The sequence below is a fragment of the Rattus norvegicus genome, chromosome 12 (genome assembly GCF_021556685.1).
Source record: "Rattus norvegicus strain SHRSP/BbbUtx chromosome 12, alternate assembly SHRSP_T2T, whole genome shotgun sequence".
NCBI classification, from domain to species: Eukaryota; Metazoa; Chordata; class Mammalia; order Rodentia; family Muridae; genus Rattus; species Rattus norvegicus.
In genome coordinates this window covers 51,995,603-52,021,864 of record NC_141545.1, presented here as the reverse complement: position 1 = coordinate 52,021,864, position 26,262 = coordinate 51,995,603, and the positions used below count along the sequence as shown (strand labels likewise).

Sequence of the window (26,262 nt, the reverse complement as noted above, 5' to 3'; positions counted from 1 at the left end):
ATAGCAGAAGCAGCCAGAAAACTAATGAAACCATTCTGAGGGTGACAAGACTTTCCCTATCGACTAGGTGGTGATCCACCCTTTGGGGAAATAACCGAAGGGCTGCTCTTATTGTGAAGAAATTAAAACAATTATCCAGCTCCTACTGAATGCACAGATGGGTCTCAAGTTAATGACAATAGGTTTCCTTACAGTTTCCAAATTCAGGGAGGAAGGGAATGAGTTCACCTCACACACGGGCAACAAGCTCACAGGTCACTCGATGTCAAAAGTTAGAGGTCACTGGAGGTCAGTAAGGTAAGGGTGTGGCTCTGCCTGGGGACTCCTGGATCTTCTCTCTCCTGCACTCCCCATAAAGCTCCAGTTGGTAAAATGTGTCCTTGAGGGTGTATGTGGTATGGTGGTGTGAGTGTGTGTGTGTTGTATCAGTGATCGGTGTTAGGGAGCAGTGTGTTGGTCAGAGGGAGTGAACACAGCATCTGCCATTTCCTCAGGCTTGACTGTGCACCCAGTGCCATGGGTCTGTTGATGCAATGCTCACTGTCTGCTTAGATACCCAGGGGGTAAACAGAGTCATGGAGGGGTGGCCTTGCAGCAAGGCAGAAGCCAAATCAGCACAAGGACCCATCGTGCAGTCCACCATTCGCCTACATCCGTCTCAGAGGATCCCCCACCCCCAACCATGTCCAGCTTCCTCCCAGACAGGAAGAACCCTCAGCATCCCCTTGCTCCCCTGTGGTGTAGGTGGAAGGGCAGTGAGGCCCTCGGTAAATCACTGCCCTTCATGGCAGTAATAACTGTGTAGGCATGAGAAGGAGGGGATATCTCCTTCCTTGTAGTGTGCAGCCCTGTCTGATATGACACAGGAAAGGTAGCAAGTGCTGGCGGCCATTTGAGTCCTCTGCCAAATCTGAGGGGACCACATGGGAAAGGTCACATTGGACTCTGTCCCAATATTTCCTCCGGCCATCACCGAGGAAGCCAAGTGGATTCTACCTTGGGATAGCCTCCCCAGAGGCTGAGAACTAGTCACCAGAGTGGAACCTGGCACCAGAATAACAACAGAGTCAAAACCCCAACCACGAGAGACTCACTGGGGCCCTGATACTGACAGTCACCCCTACTGAGCATCAAGAACTCAATCAACAACCTCGGTGACTCATGTGCTCCTCCCATTTTAAAGATGGGCAAGTCGAGGCCTGGATGCAAGATTTCGAAGGGGGCTGGAGTGGACTCAGTGGTTCAGAGTTCAGAGCACTTGCTTCTCTTCCAGAGGACCTGAGTTTGCTTCCCAGCACCCATGTCAAGAGGTTCACACCAGGTCCTGTAACTCCAGCTCCTCTTCTGGCTTCCACAAGCATTTACACATATGTAGCTAGCACACACACAAACACACACACACACACACACACACACACACACACACACACAATGAAAGGAAATCTTTATAACTGTAGTGATGGGACTGGATTTGAACCTAGGCCCCTGAGCTCTACCAAGGTGGGAGTTTTCTACTCAGCCTTGCCTCTGGTATTCGCTTGAGCCTCAAGAACTTTGCTTCGACCTTAAACTATGCTAAGCATGGGGCTGGCAAGACATGTACTGGGGCATGCACATGGGCAGAATCTGGTCAACAGCAGCCACAAGGGCTGTGGCTGTCCCTGAGTGCACTCCATGTCATGTGCTAGCAGCATGGTGGGAATCCATGCTCAGCGTCTTGCTGGCCTCACTTCCCCTGCCAGGCTGCAGACAATAGAGCAGAGAGGCTGATGCCCAGAAAGCTGATGTTCTTCCCCTTGCTCCCCAGAAACCTCCCATGTGAGGTCTGTGACAGCCAATCCCTCCCTGTGGCCCATGAGCAGCTCTGAAATCTGTGGCACTTTGGCCCTGGACATCCAAGACCCTCTTAGGTGACCTAGAGGGGACCAGAGGCAGTGGGTTCAGTCTGAGGTTTGCTGTAAGCTGTGGGGGAACTTGTGGGTATATTTATCTGTTGGGTTTATGTGGGGTTGGTTTTCTTCAGCTGAGAAGGAGGTTCCAGCTGATGGCTGTGTGACTAGGGCAGACTGCTCACCCTCTCTGTGCCTCCCTTTCTTTGTTCTGTAAGGAGAGTCAGAACACTGGATCAGCTCCTGCTGTTTGCTCAGCCCTGACAAGCGGAGATTCCAGCTCGGGGAGTCCTCCCTGACCGGGAAGTCACTCCTAGTCCCTGTGCGGGCTTCCTGAAGAGCTGAATCATTAGAGGCTCACAATCATTAGAGGTTTACCCGGAGACTTGGGTGTTGTACTATAATACACTTGTGAATTTGGACAGTGACCTTGGCCTCCCCAGGACTCAGTTTTCCCTGCAGAGAGGTAGACAGAGTGCAGTCTCTGAGCTACCTTTCCTCTGGTGACCATTTACCATGAACTCCCCACCTGTGATGTCTATCTAGGACCAGATGCTGGTACACCTCACCCATCCATCAGTCAGACTAGCGGTGACTCTGAAACAAAAGCCCTTGTGCTTCCATTCTCACATCTGCACATCCCCCAAGACCATTGCTACATTGTTGCCATTTTATCAAACTGATGGCCAGACAGTAAACAAAGGTACCGCCCTGTGAACTTGTCGCTGCTGAGCCCAGCACAACCATAGTGTTGGTGTCATTGACGGGCAACTGTCCTGCTGTCATGAGACAAGACACATAGACATTAGGGGCCCTTTGGGCAGACCGGTCATGTTGGGTGCTGGGGAGATCAGACTCCAGGAGGGACCCACGCTTTGAGCCCACAGTGGGAGCTGCGGATTTGGGGCTCGGATGGCGCTGGATGGACATCCCTTAGGAAGGCGCAAGCACTCTGTGTGGATGGAGCAGCTATCAGAACTGTTAGGAGGCGGGTGTGCTGGGAATGGGGGGAGGGGACCCAGGCCTGGAGCATTGAGATTCCGGTCCCGCCCAGGGCTTCTGGGCTGCGGCTCACTGTGCGATCTGTTCCAGCGTTTGACTTTCAACCATGACAAAACTGTGGGCAAATTAATTGTTCTCCAGGATATTAGGCATCAGAGTCCATTAATCCTCTCTGAGCCAGACGCCGGCTGAATACTAATCGCAGGGTTCCCGGCTTCCGTGGGCATCTTCCTGTCACTAGGCCTGCAGACCCTGGTGTTCCCAGACTCCCCCTACGTGTGGGTGCCTGGGGCCTTTCCCCTTCCCCACCACCTGCTGCCTTCGCTTCTCTCCCATGCCAAGGACAGAGTGGGGACAGGTGGGCCCAGCTTGAGCCCTCTCCCACCCCCACCTGGGCATCTTTTCCCGGAAAGCGGTGGGACCCCGAGCAAGATTGTTTTATGCAAATTCCAATATCTGTATGCAGGCAGAGCCTCGAGGATGAACGGAGAAATAATTACCAAATTATGCATGTTGCGTTGCCGTTCCTGAATCCGGAGCCCTTGAAGGAAAAAAGAAAAAAACAAAACAACAAAACGGGGTGGGGTGTGTGTAGGAAACAGAAGGAAGCCTAGGGCCCAGGTCACCCCCAGAAGCACTGATGAGCTGGTGGGAGCTGTGCTGCTATGTGGGGTGTCCTGTATAAGTCACTCCCCCTCCTCCCCTTCCCCCCTCCTTTCTCCCCTTCTCCTTTCCTTCTATTTCTGCTTTTTTGAGACAGCATCTTTCTTGCTAAGCATCATAGGCTGGCCTTGAACTTGCAACTCTCCTTCCCAGTGGTAGTGTTACAGATGTGCACCACTATGTCTTTCCACGTTCCTTCTTGTACTTCTGTTTCCCCACCTCCACAGGTAAGGCTGTCTTCCCACAGGAGTAGATCACCTTGGCCCAGACAGGACTTAGGTGAGAGGTGGATATGACGCCTTGCTCTTTGCTAAGAACAGGCGGAGGCTTCTTGGGGGTGGGGAAGCAGCACCTTTAGCAGAGGTCTGAAGACAGAGACAGAAGGAGAGGTGACAGGGATGGTTCTCAGGCTCAGGGTGTCCCTTCTTCAGGTCCACCTGTCAGTCAAGCTGGAAGTTGTACAGAAGGAGAATGCTCCTCCCTAGGGAAGTAGGATTTCAAATGCCTGACTGCCTCACCTGGCAGGTGAGTACCCCAGGTGATCGCCTGTTTCCACTGAGCACCTGCCAGGGACACTCTCCACCCTAGTCAGCTGGACTCTCTAGGCAATCCCTACTCAGAGGTCCCCAAAGGTGGCTTTCCCTGAGTTCGAAGCTTGGCTTTTCCCAAGAATCCTCAGTGGGTACTGGGTCTCACCTCTCCAAGTCAGGGGGATTAGCAGAAGCTGGCCTTGAGACCCAGGCCCTCAGACACTGTTTCCAAACAGATAAATACGTACGGGTGGGAGAGAAGTGTGGCTCTCGCTGCCACTGGCGGGAAATTAAATAATGTTCATTTCTGCTGCTGTGAGCTGGAACAGGGCTGGCCAGTGGGGCGGGCGGGAGGTAGCTTGGATTGGCAGCTTGTGGCAAGGCCTTAAATCAAAGGAGCCGATGAAATGTCTAATGGCAGAAGTGCGGCTGGCACTGGTGTAGAAATGAAGTTCCCCTCTTGAAAGGCAGCTTATTCCAGCCTCACCGCCAAGAACATTAAGCCCAGAGGAGTGGTGGCTGTGGCCAGGCTGGACACAGGCCAGGAGCCAGCTGGGCCCAGGAGACTCTTGGCCTTCCCCAGCTGCAGCCCGGCTGCTCTCATGGTTGGAGCCCAAGGGCAATCTCTGCTCTGATTCTGGTGGGTTTGTGTTGGAAAATGCAAAGGGAACATCTATTCATGGGCAGGCTTACAACTTCATTTGCCCAGGTGGGCTAACAAGACTCAGAGAAATTGCCAGCATCACCCAAGCTCAAACAGCAGGTGCTTGGGGGCCTTTGGTACATAAGGTGGTTTCTATCAGCTTGGATATCAGACCCTGTGGCTGTAAAGAAAAAGCCTAAGTCACCTCAGAGGGCTCGAGCCCCATTTTCCCTTCCTCCCTTCCTCCCTTCCTCCCTTCCTCCCTTCCTCCCTTCCTCCCTTCCTCCCTCCCTCCCTCCCTCCCTTCCTTCCTTTCTTCCTTCCTTCCTTCCCTGACTCCTGTCTATACAAACTTTCATCCATCTACCTGTCCACGTTTCCAACTACGCACACTTTTATCCTTCTATCCATCTATTCATCCATTCTTGCGTGCATGAACACACACACACACGCACACATAGTGCACATGCACATACACATGCACGAATTTATCCATCCATCCATCCATCCATCCATCCATCCATCCATCCATCCATCCATTCGTCCATCCATTCACCCATCCTTCCAACCATCCATCCAAATGCCTGTCTGTACATCTGTCCATCTATCCATCCACCCAACTATCCATCCTTCTTTGTCCATTCATCTACCTGCCCATCTACCCACCCACCCATTCTCTGCAGTGTCCCGGCATACAGTTATTGCTCTGTAATATTGAATTTCCCATGATTAGACACCATTTGGTCCTGCTGGGCCCTGTGGATGCTGGGAAAGGGCTGGTCCAGCTGCTTTGCGAAACCGTGGTTTGGAAGAACTCAGAGAAACAGTGAATGGATCTTCACAGAAATAACTGGACCCATAAAAGAGAGAGGCAGGGCTCTACAAATGAAACTCCTGCCAGGGCTTTAGGGGACCTTCCTGCAGAGGTAAGTCAGCCTCCACCTCAGCAGAGAGGCATGACTTCTGGGCAGGAGAGAGGCTCGATGAGTTGGAGTTGGGCAGTAGATGTTTCACTGTCTCTGAGTACTGGGCTCGGGGCAGGTGGAGATGCTAAGAAAAGGCACGATAGTGGTGGGACCCAGGGTCCTACAGCAGTGCTGCAGATGTCTTGCAGTCCAGGTGGCCCAAGGGGTGAAGCCAGGAGGGACCCAAGCTTTACCATCTGCAGCCAGACTCACTCACAGACCTCACTGACTTCCAGTGGGAGCTGGTCCAGTCGAGACCCCTCCTCCTGCACCTTGGCAGCTCAACACGTTTCTCCAGAGCCTCAGGAAGGAGGCTGGGGTCTGGTGAAAGTTGGGGACTGAGCCTGGGCTTCCAAACACCTGAGGGAGGAGCTGGGCCTCAGAGATAGAAAGATGCTAGAAACCTTGCCCTGGGAAGCCCACAGAGAAGGGGCAGAGAGAGGGATAAGACAAGGGGCCGGCGTCCATCCGTCCGTTCCTCAGTCCAACTGCAGTGTCCTCCCTGGCTCTTGCTTCCTGTGTGTTGTCTCAGGTTCCATTTCAGAGTCCACTCCACAAGGACTGCCCCCTTTTGTGTAAGCCCCCAAACCCATTTATGATTCTCATGTCTTCCCCCCCCCCCTTCTTTTAGTTCAAAGTCTTTTCAAACGAAAATTGGTGCTCAAGGTTGGAGACGCTTACTTCCAGCTCATGCGGAAACCATTATGGTCTGTGGTCCGAGGTTCACACACGCTGACACACTGGACTCCATTCCTTTACCTAGGCCCGGGACCCAGGAAAACTGCATCCAGCTGCCGGCTGTAGCTGTGGCTGCATGGTGGGAACAATTGCAACCAGGTTGTAGAAGAAGCAGATCCAGGGCCTCAACCAGCTCACACTGGCCTACAAGCACAGCAGCTGTGCCTGGGGCCTAGCACTGGGAAGCCAGCGTTGAGAAAATGAGGAGAAGAGTTCTCACCAGAGAAGTAAGGCATGCAGGGATACATGCTAAAGAGAATGAAGGGAGTGGAGAGAAAGGGAAAGCAGGAGGAAGTTGAAAAAAAGTTAGACAAAGAGAGGGAAGGATGACAGAGAATCTAAGGGGAGAGAGAGCCTAGGCCCCATTTTACCACCACCACCGCCGCTGCCGCCGCCGCGCCGCCGCTACCACCACCACCACCAACACCACCACCTCTTCCAGGCCTCTCTGGTGAAGGCTAGAAGTCAGGATAACAGGACAGAGGTGCACATAACACTTTGGCCTGGATGAGGATCTTTCTGGGCTGTGGGAAGACTTCTCAGCCGTGCCGGCCATTCCAAGGCCAAAGAGACTGTGTGATGACCAGACCAAATGTCATCCACCCCATCTCAGGCTCCTCCCCAATTTGTTCTCCAGGCGCTCCAGAGCCCTTGGCTAGGAGTTTCAATTCCATAGCCTTCTGCAGCCTGAACAAGCCTGCAAACACTTTCCCTGGGTTCCCGCAAGAGTGGCGAGGCCTTTTGGACCTCAGGGTTCTGCCTAGGAATATCCCACTACACACTTGTACGGTGGCAAGTGGGAAGAGAACACGTATATCAGTATCTTTTCCTTACACTGAAGTCAGGTGTGACATAAGGATCAGGGTCTGAGAGGATTGCCTGTGAGGTCATCTTTGTTCCCTATCTGCTGCCACCTCTTGCCCTGCCCTGCCTGTGGCTCCCCTGTGCTGGCTGTGACACAGAAAAGCAGGGTCTGTGCTTGTCACCAGTACCCACATGCAGCAGGTGTCAGAATGGACGGGGCATGTCTACCCTGCTACAAAGTCTGCTGTTCATCCCAGGGTGCCTTTTGACCGAGAAAGCCTCTGGACACGCGCCCCCTCCCCCGCCTCCCCTTAGCTCCAGGTAGATGAAGCACTTTCCCTTATTTTGTGAAAAGAACGAGTTGGAGGTAACGACCACGGGACTCCATTGTTGGACTGGAGAGAAACACCGCACCGCGGTGTCAGCAGGATGCCTTCATCCTGCAACGACCCCCCGCGGAGTCACCCCACCCCCACCCGGCCCACAGCGCAGTTCCTCCTGAGGGTCCAGTCAGAGGTGGGAACATCAGGAAGGTCTGCATCCCGCTCCCTCCCGTTTCCTTCCTGGCTCCTTTTGTTCTATATTTAATTTTTTTTTTTTTGTTTTAAATCCAGTTGAAGAGCGCCGGGTGAATCACCGACGGTTATTGATTTATTATTTATGGCGACTCGCATGCCGCTTTAATCATGCTCGCTGTCCTTTTCCTAGTCAACTCCGCTGAAGGACAACTCAAGGAAAACCGTCTGGGCGCCGCAGATGGGCCGCGTGCATGTTTATTGTGCGCCTGCTACCTGTTGGAAGACAGGGAGCCTCTGGGTTTGGGGGTAGAAGATTTCTCTCACGTTCCTGAGATTGGAGCTTGGTCCCCGAGGATGGGAATGAGTTGAAGCGGTGAGCATCCCACCGCTAAACGGCCTGGGTGCCTGCTTTCTGTAGCTTCTTTCTTCCCTTCTCTTAGAGCTGGCATGGTGTGAGTCCCACGGGTGCCTGTTCTCTGTTTTCTCTGGCTTCTTCTTTTCCCTTTCCTATTGAGGCCATGGCTTGATTTGAAAGGTATGCGTCTACGTCTCCCCAGCCCCACAAAACTGCCAAAGCCATTTTCCTAAGAAATCAAACAGATTAGAAGGATGGTCAGTGCTAGCCCACAGCAGTAATGGAGGGCTGGCTGGTCCGGTGGGCAAGCATCTCCCTCATGGGGATACTTCATTAGTCCTGGGTTCTGTGGCCAGACCCCAGGAAGGAGCCAGACCCAGGAAGTTGGTGAAGCTCAACAGGAGACTGGTCTAACTGCCAGAGAGCCGCTGAGGGGCGCTGTGCACCTGTTCTGCCTCTTCCTCCAGGGAACAGTGAGTATACCAGGGTTCATGCTGCCCACATCTTGTGGCTGACAAAATGGTCTCCTGCTCTGGGAGCGCCCACCATGTTTGTAGCCCCACCTCACCTGCTCCCCAAGCAGCTGTTTTCTACAGTCGCCTCTCCCCACACAACTACTGTCATGGTGTGTGGCATGAGGCTGGCCCTTGAGACAGGTGGGTATTTCCGGATGGTGATTCTGAAGGCTTGCATGTGCATACACGAGTGACTGTCTCCATGCCAGGGTTAGGTGTGAGCACAAACGAGTGGGCTCCACCTGTGGCCCAGGCATGTGTACACATGTGGCAGTGTTTGTGCCTGTCAGAGATGTGAAGGGTACATTGCCTTTCCAGCCACTGTTTTCTTACCACCCCATCTCATGATGTCATGAGCTTCGGGCAAGTCAGATGCTTTCTTCGGGACTTGGCTCCTCCCTAGGACATGCATTGAGCTGGGAAGGTTGGGAGGGGCCAGTAGATAGCAGGTGTCCAGGCTGTACTTGAGGTCCTGATTGCCACACCAGACTTTTTCTATTCAGTGACACATGACAGGCCCTGAGTGGCAAAGAGTGCAGGCCTGCACACTGTCTGAATAAAAGTGTCCTCAAGTTTCACCTGGTTCTTGGGGTCTCCAAGGGGTCACCCTACAGACCTTTGTGTTCCCCTTTATCTATGGCTACCCAGAGGCTTGTAGAGCAGTGGGGTTGTGACTGCCCAGAGCCTCTGAATTCTGCTGTCCCAGAGTTGGGAGTAGATGAGCAGGTGGGTAAGGCTGTCAGGAGTGGGGATGGGGGAGCGGGGGCTTTGGTTGGTGAGAGATAGACAAGGGTGGGTTGGGCTATTCCTGTGGCTGAAATGGAGTAGGGATGACAACTGTCCTACGTGTGTCTGTCTCCTGTCCCTTCTATCTATCCCTCTCACAGGTAGACATGGAGCACGTCACTGTGTCCTGCTCTGGACTCAGTGTTCAGGGACATAGATGTGTAACGTCATTCCTCCGGGGAGCCGAGACTGCAGTTTGATGATGACAGAAATGAGTGACGCTGGTGTCCACAGGGGCTGGGGGAGAGTGCACACTCAGCACAGAGTCTACCCCTGGAGGTCAGAAGGACAGGGGAGTGAGCCTGGCTGGGAGAGGTGGGGGACAGCATTCTAGGCAGCTCCTGACAGAGGGCTGGTGGCATGTTCAGGAAGGGAAAATGGCTCGTGGTCAGAACACAGGGATAAAAGGGAGAGGAGTCTTACAGCACTGCTGCCCCAGGTCCAGGCAGACTTGGGGTGGTTGTCAGCCTGCTAGAACCGGCCATGTCAGCATGACTCGTTGTGCTCCTTGGATGTCACCCAGCAGGTGCATAGCAGGCCCCTCCAGGCCAAATCTTCAAGAGACAGGGATGGAAGGGCTCAGGATGGCAGGGAGTGTCCCCTCCCCCACACCAGTCTGCTACCAGTTACAGGGATCTTGGGATCTCCTGGAAGCTGGGCTGACCTTGTAATTTGCTTAGGCCGGTGACCAGCAGAAACAGTTGTCTGGTGTTTCTGGTGGTAGATGCTGGGCACAGTAGCTCCCGCAGCACACAGTGCATAGACTCAGGAGCCCCGAGCCACCATGAGGGAAGGCTCTGTTTGCCAGTCCTTTGCTGCTCTGACACTCATATGATCAACTTATGAAGAAGAAAGGTCCAGGTTGGCTCATAGCATTACGGGTTTTAGTCCTGGCAGCTCTGATGCTCTGGGTCCTGAGTTGGGGCAGAACAGCTGGTTCATGGCGGCCGTGAACACTTAAGTCTCAAGTAGGTGGTGCTATTTGAAAGACTGTGTAACTTTACTTCATGGGGTGTAGTGGCTGAAACAAGCCACCAGGGGGCAGAATTTAAAGGCAGTGCCCAGTACAGGTTACTTACTTACTGCCTAATTAGTTCCTGGTCCACTGTGCTGTGAATGGTCTCTGCCAATCCTACCCAGACCTGCAGCTCTGAACTGTGCTGCTCCCTCTGGACCCTTGAGTAGAAGTAAATTTTACTTCCTTTGGTTTCCTCTGTCAGTCACCAGGTCACAAGGCAGGAATTGACACAGAAAATTGCTACCAAAGATGAAGTCACCATGACCAGTCCCAATCATGGTAGTGGGAGGAATGGCTGAGGAGGAAGCCACACAATGCTGTAAGCAGAGATTAATAGGCCTTCCCGGCAGGACTGTGGAGATCAAACTGAGAGACATGTGGACAATAAGCACCCTGCTTAGGAACTCTCAGAGTGAGAAAACGGACTCCAGTGGGAACCAGACTGGAGGCCGATCATGCTACACATTGGCAAATAACTTGTCTACCTGCGTTTTGCCCATTTCCTGAAAATTTGAGCATGGGGATAGACAGGATTTGATCCCAGCACTTGGGGGGCAGTGTTAGGTGGATCTTCGTGAGTTCAAGGCCAGGATGGTCTACTAAGAGAATTCCAGGCCAGCCAGGGCTACCCAGAGAGACCCAATTAATTTAGTGGAGTAAATTGTGGTACAGTTATTGCTGGCTGCTTTTAGCCAAGTTTTCAGTAAACACTGGGATTCAAAATCAGAGCAGAAAGCTTTGGCCTGAGAGGAAGCAGAGGTGAAATAACAGACTGGGATGGGGACTATCACAGGAGATTCAGTCTACAAGGTTGACAGCAGCAAAGTGGCCTCGAGGTTCTTTAAGAACTTGAGAGGACCACACCTAATGTAGGTCAAGATAGAAAACTGCAAATTCACGTCAAGTATTTTCCACCAAGACTTTTTTTAAGAAGAGAGAGCTTTCTTGTTAGAAAAACGAATGTTGCGTGGTTTTAGCTGCTCAGGCACTTGGAGGGGCCTGACTGCTGCCCCAGCTCATGACTGGTTTCAGCTTTGTAAGTGCAGTTGTGATTTATATATGTGTTTATATATGCTCAGCCCAGAGAGTGGCATGATTAGAAGGTGTGGCCCTGTTGGAGCAGGTGTGGCCTTGTTGGAGTAGGTGTGGCCCTGCTGGAGTAGGTGTGATTCTGTTGGAGGAGGTGTGGCCTTGTTGGAGTAGGTGTGGCTCTGTTGAGTAGGTGTGGCCTTGTTGGAGTAGGTGTGGTTCTGTTGGAGGAGGTGTGGCTTTGTTGGAGTGGGTGTGGCTGTGTTGGAGGAGGTGTGGCCTTGTTGGAATAGATGTGGCTCTGTTGAATAGTTGTGGCCTTGTTGGAGTAGGTGTGGCCCTGCTGGAGAAGGTGTGGCCTTGTTGGAGGAAGTGTGGCCTTTTTGGAGGAGGTGTGGCCTTGTTGGAGGAGGTGTGGCCTTGTTGGAGTAGGTGTGTCACTGTGGGTGTGGACATTAAGACCCTCATCCTAGCTGCCTGGAAGCCAGTATTCTGCTAGCAGCCTTCAGATGAAGATGTAGAACTCTCAGCTCCTCCTGCACCATGCTTGCCTGGACACTGCCCTCCTCCTGCCTTGATGATAATGGACTGAACCTCTGATCCTCTAACCCAGCCCCAATTAAATGTTGTCCTTATCATGGTGTCTGTTCCCAGTAGTAAAACCCTAACTAAGACAGCAGCATTAACCTGTAGACATAGGGAAAGCAGGCCTCCTAGACTCAGGGAGTTAGCAACAGTGTGAAGTGCTGCCCCATAGGCAGTCTCAAATCCCAGCAAAAATCTAAAGCCAGGAAAGTGCCAAACCCTGTGTCTGCCACTTGCTGCTGTGCATAATCCTGTGGTAAAGTCACTTCATAACTAGGCACAACAAGAGAGCAAACAACTACTGATAAAGCAGAACAGGTGATAGACAGTAATAAATGATACGTAGAGGGCCGAGGAAATAACAGCTCAGCAGTCGAGACCATGGGCCGTTGTTCAGGGGACTGGTGCTCCTTACCAGCAACTATGTGGTTACTCACAGGTGCCTTTAACTGCATTTTCAGGGGTTCTGATCCCTTCTTCTGGGGTCTGTGGATACTGTCTCCACCTGGTACACAGGCATATACTCAGGTACACACCCATACAGAGGAAAGTAAAGAAAATAAAAAATTAAAGCTATTTAAAATGTATGAATTATTCACTTCTGGAATTTTCCCTTATATTTAGACAGCAGTTGACCATGGATAGCAGATACTGAGTATCTTAGTCAGGGTTTCTATCCCTGCACAAACATCATAACCAAGAAGCAAGCTGGGGAGGAAAGGGTTTATTCAGCTCACACTTACACATTGCTGTTCATCACCAAAGGAAGTCAGGACTGGAACTCAAGCAGGTCAGGAAGCAGGAGCTGATGCAGAGGCCATGGAGGGTGCTACTACTGGCTTGCTTCCTCTGGCTTGTTCAGCTTGCTTTTTTATAAAACCCAGGACCACCAGCCCAGGGCTGGCCCCACCCACAATGGGCCATCCCACCCTTCATCATTAATTGATAAAATGCCTTATAGCTGGATCTCATGGAGAGATTTCTTCAAGGGAGGATCCTTTCTCTGTGATAACTCCAGCTTGTGTCAAGTTGACACACAAAACCAGCCAGTGCACTGAGGAAAACAAGCCTATGGGTTGGGGCGGGTGCTGTAGCTGCTCTCAATGTCGCTGTGAGACAGTGCCACCCACAAAATTGTGACAAGCAAGTAAACAGCACAGCCTCACCCCGCTCGACTCTCCACAGTGCAGGCGCTTCCAGATAAATTGCGTACGCAGAAGCACAACATAGTGTTTATTTCTCATTTAAAAATAGTTAAAAAAAAAAAAAAAGGGACCAGCAAGAGGCCTAGGAGGAAAAGTCATTTGCTACACAAACCCCATGCATGGCCAGATTTGCTCTCCAGAACCCATGCACTCTAATTTGCTTTCTGATCCTGTGACAAAGCATTGACCCCAAAACAACTTGAGCAGAAGAATATTCATTTAGTTTGCACATTTAGAGTCCATTATCAGGGGAAGCCATGATAGGAACGCAAGGCAGGAACCTGGAGGCAGGAACTAAAGCAGAGGCCATTGGGGAGTAATGCTCAATGGCCTGCTCCACATGGCTTTCTCACCTTGCTTTTTTAATGCAGCCCAGAACCATCTGCCCAGGGTTGTCGATGCTCATATGAGCTGGAGCGTCCCATATCAATCATCACTCAAAGCCATGCTCCCACAGACTTGTCTACCTGCCAATCTGATGGTACTAATTTATCAATTAAGATTCTCTCATACTGGGTTATGTCTAGGACTGTCAAGTTGACAAAGGCCAGCCAGCACAGCATGTAAACTTGGAATAGGGGAGCCAACTCTGCAACCCGCCCTCTGAACTCTACACATAAGTCCAGAACATAGACACACAATGATAACAACAACAACAACAACAACAACAACAACAACAACAACAACAGTAATGGTAATGAATAAAATGAGACCAGCATGTGTTCTGTAGTCTATAAAGTTGGCTGTGGGCAGTGGGTGTAGTCAGTTACCTCAGGTGATGGTGTTGGGGAAAGACATGGGCAGGTGGCTGGTAAGAAGCTAAGAACAAGAAGGGAAGATGCCTCAGAGACTCTCTCCTTCACTCCACAAGGAAAGAGCACCAAGTTCTTTTCTGTTCTGAACCTTCATTAAATCATTGCTCCTCCAGGGAAACAGGTAGCGAATTCTCCTGAGTTTGTGAGGATGGGATCCCTTCATGTTGGTGGGTGTGGTCTTCCAGGACATGTGGGACTACTCAGAGTAGCAGATGACCCTCGGGTGACCCCTGCTGAAGAAAGCGAAGTTCCCCTTGTGCCTCAGTAGTCTGCTTTTGTGTCCTGAGTCTGACTGGGTCTGTGAATTTCTGCCTCAATTTCTGTCTCCAAGGGGATGGAAAAACTGATGAACAATACCTATCCATCGGCCCCCACCCTGAGTGAGGGGAGGGCTGGGAGGATCTGTGCTAGAGGGAACTGTGTGCAGTTGGAAAGAGGCAGATGCATTCCTGAGGCCGGTGAAGACATCTCTCTGTCTCTGTCTCTCTGTCTCTCTGTCTCTGTCTCTCTGTCTCTGTCTCTCTCTCCCTCTCTCCCTCTCTCCTCTCTTCTCTCCCTCCTCTGTCTCTCTGCCCTCCCTGTCCCTCTCTTCTCTCCCCCTCTTTCCCTCCCTCCTTCCCACTTCTCTCTCCTCTCTCTCCGTCTCCTCCCCCTCTCTCACCCCCTCTCTTTTGGTGCCTGTTGATGTTTTCTTGCATCCTGCTGGAGCTGAGGCTCTGGTCTTGTCCTTCAGTCCTTCTTCCTGGTTCTCAGGGACTCATCCAGGATGAGGTGCTCCCCACTTCTTTCCACAGTCCTCCCACTCCCTGACTTTCCACGCCTACCTGGGTGTTCACCTCCACCTGCCTTGGCCTGTCCTTAGATCCTGACTCAGCCACCACAGACAGGGGGCAGTGGCGAAGCTGTGCAGTCCAGTCCTGTTTCCTCTGCTGTTGACGTCCCAGGCTGGATAAACTGTGAGCAGAATTGTTTCTGGCTTGAGGTTCTGGAGGCTCAGAAGTGCAAGGGCAGTGTCCGTTGTGCAAAGGATCAGCTGGACCACAACTAGACAGAGTTGGACCAAAGCCGCAGAGCCACTCCTGTTCGAATGGCTTGGTTTGTTCATGAGGATGGAAGACCTCACTGTCTTGTCATCTCACAGAGAGACTTCCTCTTAATATCACCTTCATGACTTCCTGAGTTATGTGAAGTCCCCAGAGTCTGGAAATCCACCCCCCGGGTCGAATAGAACTGATCCAGAGGAATCCATGCATGGCTTCTAGAACTCGCAGTCTGGATTGCAAGCAGGACTCTCCAGTTCTTGGTGGAACACCGAGCAAAATGTCCTTCCTATCCGTTACTCCCACATCAGCTCAACAGGCCTCTTGCCTGGACAGTGCTCTGGAGTACAAGGGGTGTTAGCTGTGGGGAGGTCTGTGGTCTATGGAGGATGTCTGCTGGCTGTGGGGGGGGGAGCAGTCAGGACACTGTTGGGATTCTGTGTGCTTGAGATCCTGCAGGGTATAGGGGGTGCTGCAGACTGTGGGGTGCCTGTGGGCTGAGGGACCCATTTTCAACACAAGCCTGAACCAGGCAGGCTATGGTGCTCTCCAGGGTGTGTATGCAAGGTGTTGAACGCTGTGATTGCAGACAGCTGATCAATTAGCCGCAAGTCAATCCTGATTGTCAATCTGCATATTCAACCAGGAACATTAATTATGCACATTTATGCATCCTGCAGCTTTAACCCCAGACCTGCCGGAGAGGATGGAGGGCGGGGCTGCACACTACTGCAGCCAATGAGCATTGTGTCTGGTGGAATACCGCCTTCCATCAGCCAGTGAACCAGTACAGAGCTTAAATGGTTGGAGTTGTAAGGTGGTGAGCAGGCAGCGGCCATCCAACCTATAGGCATGCCTTGCATGGTGGGAAGAATGATGTTTTTAAAAAGTAGCACTGTGTTTGGCGGTCACATTGTATCTTCAGCTGCCCCCCAACCCCAAGATGCTCCTCAGCCATGTCTTGTCCATCCCTACAGCCATTTTGTTTTTGTATCCCCTGAGGTCAGACCTATATGGTTTTCCTGTGCTAGACTTCACACTTTCCACATAGGTCCTCAAGTGTTTCCCTTGTACTATGCCTCAGGAGTGTTCCAAATCCTTACAATCTGAGGGCACAGAGTGATCAATTAACGTAATTGTTGGTGGGAGTGAAGTGTCATGGGGGCAATGGTTTCTGAGAGCCATGGTTACTCACTTTGCATTTTGCAGATGAGCAAATAAAAACCCAGCGAAGCAATGGACTTATACTAGACTGCCCAGCAAGCCAGGGAAGACTGAAAACCAGGACAGCTTTAGGGTCAAAGTGTCATCTCTGCTACTCCCTATGGACCCTGGTGCAGAGGTGGAACTTGCAGAGTGCACAGGCACAATCAAATACTAAAGGAAATGACAAATCCTGCAGAAAAACAAACCATTTTACTTGTGTGGAGGGCAGCTGTCCTTAAACTTGTGTTTGACCTCAAAACCTGTTTGTGACTGTAGCATCTAAGACATGCTATACAGCTTTTGATGAGCCTACTTACAGTCCCAGAACAGACCCACACTGGAAATGACAAAAATTGTGTTAACTATAAAATGGGTAATGAAAGTCCAGGGTGTTCACATGGTGGAAAATCTAAAGCCTGGTAGGTTCTGCCCTCTGTCCCCAACACACATGCCAAGAGCAGGGAATGGTGACATGTGCCTGCTATTGCAGCAATGGGTAGGCAGGAGCAAAGCATTCTTAAGTTTGCTGGACAGACACCTTAGCCTAATTCATGATTCCAGGTTCATTGAGAGACCTTGCTCTTTTAGATCATGGAATGTCACAGGTATGCAATGAGATAGGAGAGCCACAAAGCTATTTGCTTGTCAATCATTAAGTCATGGACAACTGTGGGGCTTTGCACTTGCTGTCCTTGGTACACAAGCACATACTGCAATTTGGGCTTTCAGCCAAAGGCACAGCAGGAGTGCAGCAGGGCCCTTGATACTACAATGGGGATGAGAAAGATGATAGCCTGATGAGTAACCTGAACAGTGCAGCCCAGGGCACAGCAGCAGTTCAGCAGACCAAGGCATAGCAACAGTGTATCCCAGGGCACTGCAACAGTGTAGCATCCCAGGGCACTCCAACAGTGTAATCCAGGGAACTGCAACAGTGTAGCATCTCAGTGCACAGCAGCATTGCAGCCTAGGGCACAGCAACAATGCAGCCAAGGATATAACAACAGTGAAGCCCAGGGCACAGCAGCTTTGCATCCCAGAGCACTGCAACAGTGTAGCCCAGGGCACTGCAACAGTGTAGCATCCCAGGGCACAGCAACATTACAGCCCAGGGCACAGCAGCAGTGCAGCCTAGTATCTCCCTTGCTGCAGCTAAGCACAAGCTTGCTAACTTGCACTAGCAGGCAAGAACAATAAGTTATATTTGAAGGGAGGTGCTGCACACAGCTAGATTATGACATTAGAGTATGATATAAATTCTGGCTACTCCAGAGGCTGAGGCAGGAGGATTGCTTAATCCCCAGAGTTTAAGAGTGTTCTGGATAATACAGAAAGACCTTGTCTCAGGAAAACCAGCAGTATTTTAGACACAAGTATGTATAGTCCATAATACTTTGTAAGGGCGAGAATGAACTCATTACCCGTGTTTGCCCACATGTTTGTTTGCTGTGTCCCAGGTTGGCCTTTAACTCACCACCGTCCATAGATCTCCAGTGCTGGGATTGCAGGTTCGAGCTACCATGTTTGGTTTTGTACTTTTGACAGTTGCTGAAGGGTGTGCCAGAACTTATACAAAATTTCTCATGGAAGCTTCAGTCCTGTCACCTGCAGACGTCATGATTGCATCACGAGTCGAGGCACTCTACCACAGTCACTCAGCAAGGTTCCTTATGTTGTGGCTCCCCTGTCCTCTGAGTGAGGGAGAAAGACTTTTTCTGGCTCTGCCTCAGAGAATGAGCCACAGAGTGGTAGCAAGCTGAAGGTAGGAAGGGGGATGTCATGAAGCTCAGCGGGTGGCCATACCACCCTGCATTCCCTTAGTACAAAGATTTCTGGCTCTGCAGCAGTCAATCCGGGGCCTCTTGACCTATGGTGTTCAGAGCAGTGGGCCAGCTGGGACTCATGGGTCCAGTGGGGGAGGCTGTCCAGAGCTGGAGAACCCCAGCAAGGCAGCCAGCATCATTCAGGGATGGAGTGCCAAGGAATGGTAAAGAACCCTGGGAGCTACCTGGCCCCGTGACCCACTTCTGGGGTTATTCCATGTAAGGTAAGCCTGGTGGCAGTGACCCCGTGGTGGGCAGAACCTTAACTCTCCAGGCTCCAGCCCTCTGGCCTCTCCTCATGTTTTCTGTCTGGCCAGCCATGCTTGGCCAAGCTGGGGAACACAGGCCCCTTCAGAAGCACCTCCCACCCCAGTCTGGGGACCAGCAGAGCCCTGACAGGCTCTGGAGGGAAGCGGGTCCCAGGCCCAGCTGTGTAAATGTTTTCGGTTTTCCTGCTGAGCCTCAGGCTTGAGTCTGTGCCAAGACAAGCCTGGCCGCAGTTTTCTTTGGCAAGGCTGAGGCTTGGGAATGTCGGGGAACTTTCCAAGAGGGATGGTGTGTCTCAGGCCCTGGGGTGTCTGGGTGTACTGTGCCATCCCTGAGTGTTGTATCCCTGTTAGATTCCTGAGCCAAGGCTGCCTGGTGGGAGGGGGCACTCTCCTAGTGACCCCTTCCTCCAAAGAACAGTAGGGGGTGGCTGGAGGCTCCAGGCAGTTTCTCCAGTTGCCATGGTGTGGTGGTGGTGGTGGGAGTCCAGAGATGATGAGCTTGTAGGAGAGGTGTGGACCCTCACTGGACCTAGACTGGGAAACACACCCATCTAACCATGGTGGGTTTCCTGCTTTGGCTTGGGGCCTTTTGGCTGACTGTGACATCAGAGTTTTCTGGCTAGATCTCACAGGAGGGAAAGTCTGGAGGGAGGGCTCAAATGACAATGGCTACTTCCAGGATTGGAACTGCCTAGGATTGAGGCAACATGGAAGGGTGGGGACTGCAACAGGCAGGGAGATGGAGTTCGAGCTAGTTCCCCAGGGCAAAGTGTCTAGGTTCTAGTTGACTTTGGATCCCAGTAGGCGCAATTCTGGTGTGTGTGTGTGTGTGTGTGTGTGTGTGTGTATGCGTGTACATGAGTGTTCATGTATGTGTGTGTGCATGTGTACATTCATGTGTGTGCAAGCATGTGTGTATGTGCATGTGTGCATTCATTTGTTTGTGTATGTGTGTGCATGTGCGTGTGTGCATTCATTTGTTTGTGTATGTGTGTGCATGTGCATGTGTGTGTTCATTTGTGTGTGCATGTGCATGCATGCATTCATGTGTGCACGCATGCATACATGTGCATGTGTGCATTTTCAATACTAGGGGTTGATTCTAGAGCATCCTCCTGCAGGCAAGCACTCTGTTACTATGGAGGTATACTCTAGACTTCCTTTTCATGTTTTGGAGACAGGGTCTCACTAAGTTGCCTAGGTCAGTTGGGGTCAGAGTGTTCCTCATCTCGCCATGTCCCAGCTCTGGTTGAAGTCAAGGGCCTCAATGTGGGGTGGTTGCTTCATTTATTCATTGTTTATCTGTTCACACGTTCACCATGCCTTGCTTTAAAGTCCTACCCTGTGCTGGGTACCCTGCTGTATACTCTGCTGGGTTTAATGAGGCTGCAGGCAGGGCATGGCTAAGTTGCTATTATTTTCCATTACTGACACATTATTCCCTACAACACCCAAGATGGGGCTGGGACTATAAAAGAATCTTAGGAGCCTGTCTTTTGGGTAGAGCCTAGACTCATGGGTCTCAGTGAGATGCTTTAGTCTCCTACATGACCATGGGATTGACAATTCTGAGATAACCCGTGTCACGGACTAAAGTGTGACTGGCATAATAATCTGTTTTTGAAGGTTGTCAGGGCGGTGCAAGCTGGCATCTATGTAGCCCTGGGACATGAGGTCAGAGTGAGGGTAGTGTCTACTGTGGTCCCCAGCAATGTGACACCTCCCACAGCCTCTGCGTGGGGAATCAGAATTTGGCCTTCAAAACACAGAGCTAGGACAGAAGGTGCCGATTGAGGCAGGGAGGCCTACAAGCACTGAGTTCTCAAAGGGTTCCTCTGGCACCTTGGTGACGATTCTTACTGCAGGGAGCCTGCGGCAGTTGTGGGTGACATCCATCCCATGCGTACAGCCCCACAATCTGAAGCCTTTGCAGAGCTCTGGCTTCATGACTGTCACAAGTCGCCACACTAAAGGAGAAACTGAGGTGCAGGCAAATGAGGTCCTGTGGCTGATGAGCAAGGCAGGCCAGGCCTAGCCTTGTCTGGACAGCTTCAGGGTGCATGCAGCTATACCCTCACAGTAGGAAAGCAACAGAGCTGGCTGAGCCTGCCCATAACTACCTTTTCTCAACAGGCAGCAGACCAGCACCCCAGAGCATCGTCCCCACTCTGTGTCCCCCACCCCACCCCAAGCTCACCTTACCTCCCCTCAGTATCACAGAGGTCTGATGAGATGGGTGTCCTCCAGGACAGTCCTGTGGCCTTGGCCAGCCTGCAGTGTGGGCACCACCTGGGGCCTCTAAGGAGCCTGGCAGGGATGGGAGAGAAGGTTCTTCCCAGCATAATGAAGCGGGAGGAGACTGATAGAAATGCTAATTTCATTACCCATGTGCATAATTACAGTCTCCAAGTTGGCAGCTTGCTAGGCAGTGACAGGAGGCAAGGGGAAATTTACCTAACTTTTGAGAGATATGTGTGGTGTGATTAATTTACCCCAGGCCACAGCGCAAGACACCCAGAGCCCCCACCTTTTCAGTAAGACTCGGCTCCCCTGACCACCGTGGTCAGGTTAGACAAGCTGGAGGGTTGGCAAGATGGCAGCATATCCCAGGGTGTAAGAAAGAAGCGTGAACAACCGGGGAAGCCAGCCTGGAGGGCTGCCTGAGAGAAGCAGCAAGCTGGTCTGGAAGAACAGTGGGACAGTTGGTTGAGGGAGATGGGTGTGGTCAGAATGGATGGTGAAGGCTGAAAAAGGGTTGAGTTATGCTCAGTGTGCTGGATAATGCTGCCCCTGCCCAGACCACACCAGTTAGGGCTGGGAAGAGGAGAACTTCTGAGCCCCATTTGGTGCCTGACCTAGTCTGGACACCCAGCAGGGGAAGCTTGGGATCCAAGCAAAGACTCCTCCCCCTTAGATGGGGGAATTTGGAATGCAAGCCTCTGAGCAGGCAGGAGGGGCCCCCAGGGGCCCTGCATTAACAAAGCAGCTCTGCCCCCACCACCACCACATGGGGGGTTTTGCAGAGGGGTCTTCGAAATGAGGGGGTGGCTGGAAATTCTTAATGAGGCTGGTGGTGGTCACCCCTCCCCCACAGCAAGACACCAGCTGCACAAACAGATCTGGAGGGGGAAACCAGGGGGATGCTGTGTGGAAGGAGGGCAGCTGCTGGGTGTGCACTTTCTCATGTGTGCACGTGTGTGCATGTGTGCATGCGTATGCATGTGTGTGTGCATGAGTGTGTTGTGTGCATGTGTGTACATGTGCATGTGCGTGTGTGTGTGAGCTTGTGTGTGGGGGAATGTGTATGCATGTGCATGGTTGCTTGAGTGTGCATGCATGTGTGTGCATATGTGTGTCTGTGTATGTATGCATGCATGTGTGTGTGTCTATATGTAGAATATATGTTTATATGAGTATGTGGGTATATGTCTCTGTGTGTAGTGTCTGTGTATCTTTATATGGTGTGCGTGTATGCCCGTTCATACATGGAAACATGAATCTGAGAGCATGCCTAAAGAGACAAACCAGCCATTACTGGTTGACATGTGTGCTACCAGGAGCCACAGTCAGACCAGAAGGTGTTCCTGGATGTTTTGGAGCTGAACAGTCTTCTGAATTCTTTAAGATCCCATGGTGGGTCTATGGAATGCCATCCCTTACACTTCCCTTAGGAAAGGCACACACCTGTGTGTGAGGCACAGGCAGAATTCCTCCTGGAATCTGATGTGTAACTGATGGGAGTGGGGTCTTTCTGACTTTGGAGAAAGGAATCAGGGACAGCATGCTTTAGAGAGTGGGAGAGCTGAAAAGGGAAAGAGCTTTAAAGCATGCACCCTCTGGCAAGTCACTCCCCCCAGTCAAGCCATTCTTACAGTCTTCTCAACCTCCAGCCAGCATCATGGAATCAGCATGGATCTGAAGGAAAAATTTGCTAAAGGAATGATTGTGTTATAGTCCAATATAGGCCTAGGTGTATACATGCGTGTGCCCATAAGTGTGTGCAGGCTGCTGTGCATGTGAGGGAACACAGATATATGGCACAGGTCTACATACGGACCCTGAAGTATGGTAAGGTCAGGCCACTGTGTGTGCAGTCAATGGACCTGAGGTTCTGTATGGGACCACTCCAGCCTACACACTATATAACTCCGCCTGAGGGAAAGTGTTGGGCTTCCCACTCAGGTGTGAGCAGGGTTAGAAAATGGGCAGGGTTGGGTGCAGGGGACACACAGGTCTGAGGTGGACCTTCAGCTCTGTCCCAGTTCTTTCTATGACCTGGACCTCCCAGAGCTTCTGTTTTCTTTCTCTGAAGCCTGCAGTGTTAGATCTCTCATGTGTCTATTTGGGTGGGGAGGGATGTCAAAAATAACAGAATACTGTGCCCAGTGCCTGGCATGGTGAACCTGTTTAATTCACAGATGTGTAAAAGCCATGTGCTCCAACTTTGAGTTTGGAGCTCATCAGGATAGGGGCTGACTATTTGATTCTGCCCCTTACATGTGTGTATCTGTTTACTCATCTATCCATCTACTCACCATCCACCCATCCATCCACCCATCCACAACATACATCCATCCACCCATCCATCCATCCATCCATCCACCCACCCATCCATCCATCCATCCATCCACCCACCCACCCATCCATCCATCCATGCATCCCTTTACGTATCCATCCATCCATCCATCCATCCATCCATCCATCCATCCACCCACCCACCCACCCATCCACCCACCCACCCATCTATCCCTCTATATATCTATCTATCCTTCCATCCACCCACCTACCCAACTGTCCATCTCTTCAACAAAAAAAATGTTTTTCTTCTGTTTTCTTTTGAGATAGGGTTTCTCTGTGTTAGCCCTTGCTGTCCTGGAACTAGGTCTGTACCAGGGTGGTCCCAATCTCACATCCGACTCCCTCTGCCTCCAAAGTGCTGGAGATTAAAGGCATGCACCATCACTGCCTGGTTTTGAGAGATGCTAATTGAGAAAATGTGTACACCTGATGGCACAGCGAAAGCAGCCAGCAATGAAGAAAACCTGTCCCTGTATCCCCCAGGCTCTGATACTCTAAGGGAGAGACACTGAATTGCAGCTGCTCCAAGGGTCTAAGTGTGATGAGGCCAGAGGAGGCCAGAGGAGGTCTCTGGCATGCGACCTGACTGAGAAGGATGGATTAGTTACTTGCACTGAAGAGGAGGGCAAGTGTATTTCATTGGGGCTGCATGTGCAAAGGATCTGTGTCAGGCAGAAACCAGATGGACAAATTTCTGCTCTCTGGAGGGCAGAGTAGGTCCAGGGGCCTGGCGGGTGTTAGTCCTGTGGCCACAGGAGAATCTTGACCTGGACTATAACATCCCAGAAGCCGTGGAAAGACGGAATATGAATTTTCGAAAGTTCATTTTTGCAACACTAAGCCTGATACGGGCAATGTTGGCTTCAGGATCAGGGACAGGAGCACATCTGACCCTGGCCAACCTGTCCTGGAGCCCCAGGACACTGTCTACGCTGAGAAGACTATGACAGCCGAACCCTCCAGAGGCAGGAACCCAGAACCCCTCACCCCAGCCAGTGGGTTCATTTACATGATCCCAGCTTAATTCTTCCAGGATATGTAAATGTATGCAAACCAGCATCCAGGAGAGGCAAAAATAGCAGGACGCATTAGCATGCCTTGCAGGAACATTGTTTTATGCAAATGGTTGCTGGGCCTACTGAGTGGGCGGAAAGGGGCATCTTCTCATCTTCAAGAGGGCCAGCTTCCTGACCCGCCCTGGACCCTGGCCAACTCTGTTAGGAGGGAGGGGAGGCCACAGGTATGGGGACAGACAGAATGGGAGGACCTTGGAGGGCTGCTATCCCAGAGGACCCTAGGGTGGTAGGACCTCAGTCCTGGCTAGTCTTTGCCCCCGCCCTGGGTCCCTCCTCCCTCTCTGGTCTGGCTTAGTCCTCCTCACAACCCTCCCTCTGATTGCTTTCCTGTGCTGGCTTCTCTAAGATCAGACACAGACCTCCCACCCCCGGCAACCTGCATGGTACGTCCTGGGCACTGGCTCTGCTTTTCCAGGCCCCACCTCTGTCCTTCTCGCCCCTCCTGCCTCGGTGGCCCTGAGTCCCATGTCAGTGTCTGTCTGGCTCTGTGATTCCCTGTCATTTCCCAGCTGTCTCCTCATGTCTGTTTCTTTCTCTGCCTCTGTCTCTCTCCTTGTCTTGCTTTGTCTCTGACTGTTCCTGTCTCTTCCCCTGTCTGGTTTTTTTCTCTTCTCTCCATTTCTATTTCTGTCTCTCTGTCTGTGTGTCTCTCTGTCTGTCTGTTTCTGTCTGCAGATCTCTCTTCCCCAGATTTTTCACCTTCTTCTCTGCAACTGTCTCTGCTCCTTCTGTGTCCACACCCACTACTTAGGAGACGCTGGGGACTGCCCCCTCTGAAGTACTCCTCCCTGCTCATGGCATCACCAGAAGCTGTATGGCCATTTGGAGGAGACATGGGGTCCCCTACAACTCACATTCTGGTAGCACCCAGATCCTGGCTGCCATCTACATCAGGAGGGTTGGGGGCCCAAGAACCCATTTGAAGCCAGGGCCCTTGCTGGCTGAGTGTGACCTGGGCTGGGTAAAGTCAGAGACATGTCTTGGTATGATGGCCACTATGTAAGGGGTGCCTTGTCGCCTCAGTTTCCTTTGCTGGGATGTGGTCCTGGTGTGGTCCAAGTCAGGGCTTGCTGTGATTCAGCAACATTGTTCTCAAGTGTATGACAACCATCTTGCTAGATTTCTACCTGTGCCCATTGGCCTTAGCTTCCCCATCTGGAGACCAGTTCTGTCATTGGGTCACAGGGCGGTGGTTCTGTAAACTATTGTTTTCCTTCCTTCTCCGACTTTGCTGCTGGGTGCCTGGCATTGCTGTGCCTCAGTTTCCTCTTTTGCGGTACAGAGGACCCAAATTTCCTTCTGAGATCTCCTGGCCAAACTGGACCGAGTGGGGGTTGGGGGGGTCCTATAGGTGACAGATGGTCAGTGTCAGCCCCACAGTGCCACCAAGTGGCCATGCAGGTCACCAGGGGGCAGCCTTGGGTCTGGAGTTGGAGGCAGCTAGGTTTCTGACCTGTGCCAGGCTCTCCCGGAACCCTCAGACCCATTATGCAAATTGTACGAAGGCCACTGTAGGAGGGTCCATCCAGAGTTCTCTAGCCCTACAGAGGCAAGTTCAGGCTCCCAGTGCTAGGCCTACTTTACAAACGCTGTGTGACATCAGGATGGTGTACTCCCCTCTCTGAGCCCTGCTCTCTTCACCACACCAGACTGCTGATGAGGGATTCCTGAAGCAGGAAATGGCTGAATCAGGGCTACCTCCCTTGACCAGTCACCATTTTCATCAACACCCATGGTATAGTATCCGAACAGGGCAAACAAGGACAACTGTAGTAACAGCTTGTCCATAAAGGCTTAGCTCGCAGTGTAGGGAGGAGGTACCACACAATGCAGTGTCAGCGGAGGAAGTCCAGCAAAGGCTAGAAAAGGGGAAGACGGGGAGGGAGCCTGCCAGTTAGGGATGACAGCCTGTATGAGCTGGCAGAGAGTAAAAGGCTCATGCAAAGGTTCTGAGGCAGGGAAGCCTGGAAGGAGACCAATGGTAATCTTCAGTTCTGCAGCCCTCTCTAAAATCAGATTGCATTTCTCTCGTGGGTGTTAAGAAAATCACCAGGAAGTTTAAAGCAAAACAAAAGCCATGTTTCTGAGCTGTCTCCGGGACCGTCTCTCTGGTACTTAGAGACAGCTTGCTCAGTCTTTTGACCTTTCAACGGCTGAATCTGTGTGTCCTTCACTCTCCATCCTGAGGTGCAGCCACCTGGGAGCTCCTG

The 26,262-nt window shown here is 51.7% G+C and overlaps 2 long non-coding RNA genes across 2 annotated transcripts in view; one reads left to right on the top strand and one right to left on the bottom strand.

Moving 5' to 3' along the window:
- Nucleotides 1–7,971: 7,971 nt before the first annotated feature.
- On the bottom strand, nt 7,972–20,745 carry LOC134481338 (uncharacterized). The gene is made up of 2 exons (XR_015634978.1): nt 20,601–20,745; nt 7,972–8,336 (listed from the first exon to the last, which is right to left on the bottom strand). It is a non-coding gene; the product is annotated as an uncharacterized LOC134481338 (long non-coding RNA).
- Nucleotides 18,230–26,262, top strand: part of LOC148002377 (uncharacterized) — a 14,362-nt gene continuing 6,329 nt past the window's right edge. Inside the window, exon 1 of the long non-coding RNA XR_015634979.1 lies at nt 18,230–18,353. This is a non-coding gene — a long non-coding RNA (uncharacterized LOC148002377). The remainder of the gene's footprint in view (nt 18,354–26,262) is intronic.